A 10,253-nucleotide genomic window follows, 5' to 3' on the forward strand; every position below is an offset into this window, starting at 1 on the left:
TAGTAAATTTGAGCTCTGGATGTGCATTTCCATCACAAAACTATTAAATGTAATTGATCTTTTTTTTTACATTTTTCTTATTTTCATTATTTTCATACTGTTTTAATTATAAGCCTGATGTATATTGTTACTACAATATGAGTAAAGATGAGGATATTAGAAGAAACAGCAGAGCAGAACATACAATAAATGTGAGGCAATGTGGAAAATTATCAGGATACGTTTTTCATTAGATAAATGGTAATTATACTTTTATGCATGAACATGTATAAATACCATTAAGGACTTCAAAAGATGATATTTCTGACAGCCAAAACTGCAAACTCAAGCTGAAACATGGGAGACAAGCTTTGTTTCAATTTTCAGCCTTTCATCATAAGAACTAATAGAAATATTCCATAATCAGAACATAATTGGCATCTTCAATGACACTTGAAGCAGAGGGGAATCCATCTTGCTCCCCACACAGATTCATTGTCTTTCTGCTGCTGGCAACAGATATGATCTGAAGATAGAGCTGAGGCTTGATATGTCACATGTCAGATTTGTGTTGCTATTTTTCAGACAACTTTGAAAAGTGGGAGTTTCCAACTAAACCCAAGAAAGTAAATCACCAAGATTTTGGTCCAGCTGTTTGTTTCAGAATTGTCCAAGTGTTCAGATCTGTATATAAAGGACAGCAAAGATTTGAGTATAATTTTTCAATCTGCTCTCATTTTGAAGAGTTATTAAAATTGCAAAAAGCATCCAGTTTTTCTTATGCATTCTATTGGGAAATTTACATGGAGTCTGACACCATGGATACTGTAAATGACTGAAAAAAGCCCTAATGCTACACAGTCTGATAAGCAGAAGAAAATCATCTATCCAAGTATTCCCAAAATATTGGGGTGTAGATGGCTTTCACAGGGAATTATATATCAGAAACATCACAGAAAAAAATATTGATATGGAATCTGGCAGTTTTCCTCCAGTAAGGAATTATCAAAACATTGGGTGGAGGGTTTGACAGATGGTGTATAATAGCTTCATATAAAAAGTGAGAGTTACACGTGTTTTTCCTTGATACCTTCTGCAAAAGGAATCCAGGGCACATTAGCTTCAGTCTGTGGGGAAAATGTCATTTTGACCACTCTCAGACTGTGAAGCAGGGCAAAAATCAGGAGCTCCTGTTGTATAAATAACCAGCTGAGATCTGAAATAGATTCATAGCCATCGAAGAGCAGCCACAGATGGAATCACATATCACACGCTTACCAGCATAAGAAAGGGGAGCCTGGTAATTTTATGCAGGCTTTCCCATCCTCCCCACTACTCCCCATTACAACTTGGCTTGCAAGATGTAATGAACTTTTCTTTCTTGTCAAGTATGCAATTGCCTCCTTTGCAAAGGACATGAAATAAAGCATTGCTATGTTGTTTGAACTTAAAGCAGTAAAAAGATAGCAAACTTCACAATAACTAAGGTTGGTCATTCTGGCCTTGATTCAACAGTGCACTTAAATATGTGTTCAAGATCATCCCCATTAAGCAGAGCACTTAAGAACATTCTTAATTTTTAACATATGTATAAGTGCTTTTCTGAGTAACGATAGATTTAAGCACATGCTTGTGTGTCATACTGGACTGGGGCTAAAATCAGCACATATTAGCTCTTTCCAACAAATCAAAGCATCTGTTTCAAAAATAACAATGGGTACTTCATAGCAAACAGCTGTCTTCATCTACAGTGTTTAAACCCAAGGCATGACTTGATGTGCACAATAAGAGAAATACCTTTTAAGATGGACTCATTCACGTTTTCAGAAAGGTATTGGTCCTTTCTAAAGATGAAAGATGAAAAAAAAGGGTTGTTACATCTTGTGTCTGTAAATGTTTTGGGGTTTTTTATAATAAGACTAAGAATATATGGATCTAAGTGTAGGCTTAAGGAAAGAAAAGAAAAATATCATAGTTTGCATTTCTGGTCACTTCACTGCTGTATTTAGAACAGTTAGAATTTCAGTTTGCTAAAACATTTCCAAAGCTATGACTATTTTCATTTTTCCACAGGCAAAGGTTTACATATTTTTAGTGTCAATTCACTTTAATAAATAGGCACCCTTTAAAAAGTTGTACAATAGAGAGAATAACAGTTGTAATCATCTAGGGATTAAGGACTAATAATATAACACCACTCATCCCAAAGTATTCCTAAACACTGGAATGACTTTATAAAAAGATATCAGTCCTGAGTCACTCGCTCCTTCCCTTTTGGGGTAAACCACAGTAATGATTTATCAAGGCATAGCATTACATTTAAGAACAGAAGGAGAAGGATATTATCGTTGACTACAACAAAAGAGAGAATTTTACGTACTGTAGACAGAATAATTACCCAAATTGGAATCGGCCAGGGCAGAGGAAAAAAAATGGAGGAGGTGAACAGAAGGTCAAAATGAAGAAATGGGTGACTTCTAGAGAGCCATTTGTCACCTTAAGGGGAGAGGAGGAGGGGAGAAAGAAGCAGAGAAGAATTATGATTCTCTGTGGAAATCAAAGCAAAAGTATGCATTCCTGCCTTCAACATTGTTGTTTGGTAATACAAGGTTGTGGGGAGCTTGACAGAGAGCCAGAAATAAGTTTCTTTTACCCAGAGAGACAAGACAGATATATCTGGGAAAGAGGCTTGGGAGCCCTGTAACATGCTGAACTTGAGCCAAATATTATTGGAAAGGACCTGGGAGAAAAGAGAAACTCCAGGCACGGCACTGGCTTTCTTTGTTGGAAAGATCAGATCTTTTTCTATGTGATTCGAGATGTTATTATACATATGAGTGTGCATGTGTGTGTGTGTGTATGCAGGGGGGGAGGTATTTTGCTTTTACAGGAACAGCACTTTACCAGCAGTGAGATCATCTGAGTCTTTGGCCATCTCCAGACTTATGGGTCAGCATAAATTTCTCTGTAAGTAGTTCAGGACATGTATTTGTTTGGCTTCAAGGCCCACAATGGCATCATGATGTTTATTGAAGACTACTGCTACTACTGAACTATCCACATCCATGTATGTTCTGAAATCTCTTGCATCCACCTGACAGGGCATTGCAGAGCAAAGACCATTAAGGTTGAAATATAAAGGTCAAATTATACCATTAGAAGATTAAACAGAAGGTTCTGTTTGGTCAGAAAGACCTGAGTTTCTGTCTGCTAAGGTAGATTCAGCAATTAAAAGGTCTACAACAATTATTCTGTGGGTTCATTGTTATTGTACAGAACAAAAAGGTAGAGATGGAAGATCTAAATGTTATGCACACTGCATATCTTGCAATCATCAGGCTATGTAGATCATGTTTGAGTCCCTATTTACTGACGATGAATAATTTATCATTCTAAGTAGAGTAGGAATTTGGAAATCTAATTTTGCAAATTCTTCCATTCTGAAATATGCTTTCATTTCAATCCATTTGAAAGCAGCCATAACAAAAATGGTTTGAGCCAGTGAAATGTTATGTTTTGATAACAGAGAGATGTTTTGCTCAACCTTTTTTATTACATCAGATAGCATTCATTTAAAAATGAAAAATCATTTAAAATGAAACATTCCTTTCTGCTTGTTATCCAAATTCTTCTCAACCTTTTTTCCTCTAAATATAAATGAACCAGCTCAATATGGCCAAATATGAATTAATAGTTTAATGAAACTTCACATACTGACACAAAAATGGGACTTTGATATGAGAATAAAAGAACACCTCTTTTACTTAGCATGAGGAAACCTTGACAGAAGGAAAGTAAAGACTCCTAGGAGTGTGAGATAGCTGTACAAGCCTGCAGGCAGGAGTACTGAAAAACCTTGAACTTAAATTCTCTACCATTAGAATTATCTTAGTTCCTTACCTGAGAAGGGACATTTAAAAGAAAAAAATCCACAAGTTTTTCTTGACACTTTTAGTCTGAAGCATATGTAATATGCAAACATATAACAGATACTCTGGCTATTGTCACCTAGTTCTAATTCCCATTACAGGACTGTGCAACTCTGGCTTTTGTGGCTTCTTTTCTCCTTTACTTCTAATCTCTGTCAGTTGACATGCTAGTAATCCCATGTGAACTCTTTGACTTCTAGTATGGCATTGTGTGTACGTATAATTTGAGTGATTATTTTTTCAGCTGTTTGGCTCCATTGATATGTTTCTGAATAAAGGGCTGCTCTTACACCTTCCACCTTCCAGCTTTGCTGAGGTTTCCTCTAACATCCAGCACAACTTCATAAAGAACTATCCGTATCTATCTCAAGCTTAAAATGCAGAAAGAGTATCTTGCACTAAAGAAATGAAAAGGCCTCTGGGGTGGATAGGCAGGTTACAAAAATATTTTATAATATTTCAGTGAAGATATCTCCTTAATCTTGTTATCTTCAAATTAAAGGCATATTTTTAAAGTTACAGTAACTCTGACTAGTGTGCAAGTGTCCTGTAGATATGTGTATCAAGAAGCTTCATTTGCTCAATCTGCATGATTGTTCATCATGGCATGATGTATCCCAGGAATTTGTAAGTTTCATTCCCTACCTGTCTCTGGAATTCTTTTCTCCCTGAAAAAAGGAATGTAAGTAAGTCAGACTCTGTGGAATAATTTTTTTTCAGAGACTGAAAGGTATTTCTCTTGCCAAGCGATTTCTCTGCCACCCCTGTTGTTTGTAGGAGATCCTATAAAAAAGAACACTTTGCTCAAGGAGATCAAATGTCCAGTGCAAAGCCTTCATTATCAGAATGACAGCTAAGAGCATACATCCTATACAGTCATTCATACTTAGTTACTATCCTGACTTTTGACAGGTTTATTCACTACACATTTGTTTTAAAAAATGCATCAGCTAGAACTTAATTTTTGTTGTGCTAACATTAACCTGGAGGTTTAGAATCCTGCCTGCATTACACATACAGCAATGATGTGGTAAAAGGGAGAAACCCAGACTCGTTGAATTTGTACCAAGACCTGCACAGCCAAGCTTTGCAGTTCCCTGAAGCTGCATTAACTCTAACACAAATTCACTGGACTGTAGTTACATCTTTGCTATTTATGCCTGTACTGGTAACTTAATAGTGCTAGATTTTGGTTTCTGGATTTGAAGCCAGCTTGCACAGCCTTGATAATCCATGCTGTAAAAATATAATTTTAAAACTGTGTGGTTATGCTATGACTGGTGTGAATGGTTAGATTCCCAAAATGTGCTGGGCAGTTTTTTTTTTTTGGTTTTTTGAGTACGGTCACCCAGGACAGGTATATAGACTGACAAAATATCCTTTGAAATTTGCAGTTTCAACCAAGAAAATCTAGTTCTTGCATCTTGGTCTGGGTTCTACCAGCATTTGATTAATCACTAGAGTCATAATCTCAGAGTTCACCTGAGCTCTTATTCTTCAGTCTGTACTGGCCCATGAGAACAATTTCAGCCTGCCGATTAGCATTTCCAGGTCATCCAGACATCTTTCTGCATCATGAATTTAGTGATATAGTAGTGAAACTGCTACTGTTTCAGCACAGTTCTGTTTGTAATGTGTTATTTCCTGTATATTTGTGACAATTAATAGTCTCTGCATTAACACAAAATTGTAAGGAAATTAAAAAAAGTAAGGAAAGATATATTGGGCTAACAAAGAGAGGAAACAGTACTGTAAGAAATATCCCATGTTTTAGCAAAAAATTTCTTGTAGAACAATTTTCAGATAAATATGCATAAGATGGTGTTTGTCTAAATGCTGCTTCATGGCAATGTTAAGCATTAAAATAATAAATGTCTTCAGTGGGTAGTTTGTTCTACAGCAACTTTCTCATGAATGACACACATATATTTGGTTTGGACAAAAATATAAGGCAGTGTTGGAGAGAGCAGTTGTTGACAGAAGAAAGCAGAAACTCACCTCCTTTTAAGCCAGTGGCAGAGGTGGCAGAAGTTAACAGCAAGAAAGACTTCAACATAATCCTGATAGAGTATTAAGGGGGAAAAAAGCACAGATCCTGCCTTACTGATACCTACTGGTCTCTTTGCAGAGGTGTTTTTACGTAATGATGGTTTCTTCACCAATCAGGAAAGATTCCACACACAACACTTGTAAGCTGTATTCCATTGAACTAAGGCATTCCACTGAATTAAGTGAAAGAATTCCTCAGAAGCTGGTGCCCAGAGTTACTTTAGCTGGACTTCTGATATACCTTAGAACCTGGCCAAGCTCATCACAGGCACAGCACAGGACTAGGTCTTACATGTGCCTCTGTGATGCTTTAGCCCATGGATTCTTCAGCTTAGCTTCTGAAACTAACAAAAAATCCCATGTAAAAGATCCCACAGCTTCTATATGGGCAAAATTAGAGTTGACAAGTTTCTTTCTTCTTTCTCAACAGCAATGAGCACCATCATTCAACAAGTTCCTTGTGCACATTTTTCAATGATGTGGCCTTACTTCCTTGGGTTTCTTTGTGCCTCTGGATCCTGCCTGTTTTGCTGCATATGAGAGGTCAAACTTCGTAGATTAACCCATGGGCTTCCAGTCAGTCATAGCTAAGGCACCAAGCTTATAGGAAGACACATTTTAAGTGAGAACTAGATCATCTGTAAATAATGAGAGAAACTAGTCAACCCCTCCTTAGGGGTTCAAGCAATCAACAGGAAGAGTAACTGGGTATTTTCCTGAGGTGCTCAACAGACTTTCAAAAGAGGCTGAAAACTCCTGACTTACTAAGACAAACCCTGAAAGAGGCTGGGAAGTGGAATGCCCAGATATTTCCCCAGTGAATTCTTCAGCAGATGTACAGATGGGATTTTGACACAACCTGAACCACAAGACTTGGAAGCAGACTTGGCACTACTGTGTAAAAAATGAAACCTCCTCTTTTTATGTTTGCCTAACATTTCACTCTGATATATGGATAATGGGTGTTATGAGTAAAAAATATTTTTACAAATTATTATTACAACTCTGGATAAGATTTCTGTGCTTACACTTCTTTGGCATTGACATTGACATCAAAGAAGAGGGAAGAAAACTAAAAAAAATTATATTAATTATATGAGATAAAGATGTATAAAGACATTTTTAAGAAGACCTGAAAGGTCTGATTCTGATCTAAAAGCTTGGGGTTTAATCACTCAATTAATAATCCAGGTAACAGTTGTAGTTATTTACCCATTAAAATGTCATTCATTGCAGACAGGTCTTTAAGATATTTTAAATGAGTCATCTGTGCCTAAATCAGACATAGAGTTTATATGGCAAGTATTGGATATTTTTATTACATTCTTAGTACTATACTATTTTACTATTAATATAATTAAAACTGTAAATATAGATAAAATTTTTAAAGTTTAATGGTTTTTCATTGGTTGAAGCTTCTCAAACTGTTCACAAACATAGGATCAAGAATTTTAGAGCATTAGTTCTATACTAGCAAGTAAATTAGGTACTTGTAAGTGAGAAGTGGCAAGTGAAATTCTTTATGCCTACATTGTGAAATATATACAGTTATCATTTCTTTAAAGTCTCATTACTTTGGGAAATCCAAATAATTTTTAAAAAGGGGAAAAAAAAGCTGAATAACAAAGTTGTAGAAAAAAAAAATCTTCCCACTTTGAAAAAAATCAGGTCTTAAAATGAATTAAATTATAGAAATAACTTTGCATTTTCCCTGATGGGTAATAGCAACATGTTGTAATAGTCAATATATCAAGATTCTATGCATTGGTTCCAACAAATGCAGGCTTGGAGAGATCCAAGATAGCTAGGTAAATAGCTGAGTTAGAATAGAAAGGAAAATAAAAGCATGCAAATCTGTTTGTTTCCGAAGGAATGGGGTTTTTTTTTCCTTCCTGGATGGTTCATTCCAGAAGTGGAAATATTTGAACTAAGTCATGCTAGCAATGATCATAGCTCTAGCATCTTTTCTCCAATTTGTTATAAATTCTTTTTGGGAAAGGAAAAGTTTTGTGTATTTTTAAAAGTCAAAACATGGCTTTAAATATTCATATTTTCTGAAAGAAAGCATATTGCTTTTCTATTGAGTCATGCTATGGGAATAGAACCCAGACCATACTGCTGGGATTCCTACAAGAACTTTCAGTTGCTTGTGCATATTGTATAATCTGAGAATCAAGGGACTCAGCTGCAGTTAATTTTCATTTGCTGTTTGTATATAAATGCTTTTAGTACTTAAACTAAATTCAGATCAATTAAACTAATGTTGTTTGACATAATATTCCTTGTTCCAAAATCAATATCCCTTCATTTGACAGACTTATTCTTGAATTCAGGATGTTTATTATTCTTAAAGCTTACCTATAGACCTGTTTTTTGTCTTTGATGATGTAAACCAGTTCTTCCTTATGTACTATGAGCCAGAGTATAATGGGGTTCAAATTTCTCTGGTAAATATCTTTAATTGTAAGATCATGTCTGTTAACCTCTTGCCGTAGTGCTAACTTCCTATCCTTTCTTTTGTCTTTGCTATTATTTCTTTGAGGCCATGTTCTCCCAAGGAAGATACTTTTTTTTATAGTACTCTGCTACTGAGGATGTCCTTTGTCTGAGATTGTGGTATTTGGTGATGAATGGCCCTCCACCTGGTTTCAGAGGATGCAGTCTTCCAATTTCATTTCAATCAACAGATTCCATAGAAATCCATGGTAGAAAAATCTTTCTCCAGACTGACTTTGATATCGTTTGTGACACTGCCTAGAGATGAAGTAGGAAGGAAGGGGAACTTCAGGGAAGCACAAACTTTTTCAGTGTTCATTGTATAACCCCGAGGAAGGTGCAAAGGGCTGGTTCCCTCAGTTTCACAATGATCCAGGGCTGAAGTGAGTCCTAGAGCCAAGGCAGTACTTGCTCTATACTGTTTGTTTCACAAACCCATTCACAGATAGGAAAGCTCTTGTAGGGATATCTGTACCACCAGGGCTCTCTTGTCCTCCCACAAGGACAAGTAAAGCACAAGTCACAGCTTCCCATTCAGGTGTGTATTTCTGCAGATAGTGATAGCCTTCAAGATCTTGCCTGAATGATGTCTGGCTAAGGATTGAATGGAGTCCTTACGATTTGGTCCACCAAGAGAATTTTTCTTAAGCTTGAATTCTGAGAAGACAGAGCAGGGCTCATGCCCTTCAGATCCTCTTTACACTCCCAGTGCAGTACTTATAAATCTTGTGATTTTGTTTTGTCTGGCCCTTGTCCAAAAACAGACCTGTCGAATGAAAGGCAGCTTAGGGATAATTTATCAATGTAACAGTGGGAATAGTGGGCTGAACAGTAGTTTTGTGCTGTTACCAAGTGAAACCACCATGAGCAGTTACCTAATTGAAATAATATGGCACATGTTCCCATAATTGCTCTCCTTTGATAACTTTACTTAGGTCATGTTTTCTTAGTTAATTATCATTAGAAAAATATCTAATGAAGGTAACAAGGACTAAGGGTTGCAAAAAAATGTGTATAGGCTGCAGTGTGACATTTTCAGACACAAATATTTTCTTTACATTAATGGTAATAGAAATGATATAACTTGGCATCAACTGCAAATGTAATCAAAAGCTATGGTTCCCAGGTATTTATTATGACTGAAGGTCAGAGTGGAAGAGGGGTTATTAATGAGACTTAAGGCAAACTGTCTCAGTTATGCTGCTGGAGGGCAGAGTCCTGACCTCGTCCTCTTCTGCAGCTCCCCAGGCCTCCAGAGGGAGATGAGAAATGGAATCCTACTGCTTCAGGTAGACCCCCTCAAACAGTCAATCCCTGAGAAAAAAAGTGAATGAAATGGGTATTGTTCCATGCTTAGAACAAGAATGGAGATAGTATGGCTGCTGATAAATTACATCATACTTCTGGGAGACACGTGAGAGAACACATTTGGAACAAAACCCTTCCGCACTCTATTCTGTGGAGAAGAGGTTTGTTTAGGTTTTCTGACAGGGCATTTTCTCAGTGAGTTTTTCTACTGTTTTTCTTGAGTAAAAATCTATAATTTAACTTACAAGGTCCTTAAAAGTATATTTTAACCTGAAAGATACACTGATGGACTTATTAGTATGTATTAAGCTGGTATCTCTCACCTTATCTCAGGTTCCTAATAGTTAGAGGTCTAAGTCTGACCTGAAGACCTCAGACTCACTTTATAGTCCGAAGAAAAAATGGGCATTCCCAGATTGCAATCCATCTTATTTGAGCTAAGTACACAAGACAGGTCAGATGAATTGTGGCCTGGATTTGCTTCCACTGAGT

This window comes from Vidua chalybeata, chromosome 3, assembly GCF_026979565.1.
Source record: "Vidua chalybeata isolate OUT-0048 chromosome 3, bVidCha1 merged haplotype, whole genome shotgun sequence".
In the NCBI taxonomy this organism is placed as follows: Eukaryota; Metazoa; Chordata; class Aves; order Passeriformes; family Viduidae; genus Vidua; species Vidua chalybeata.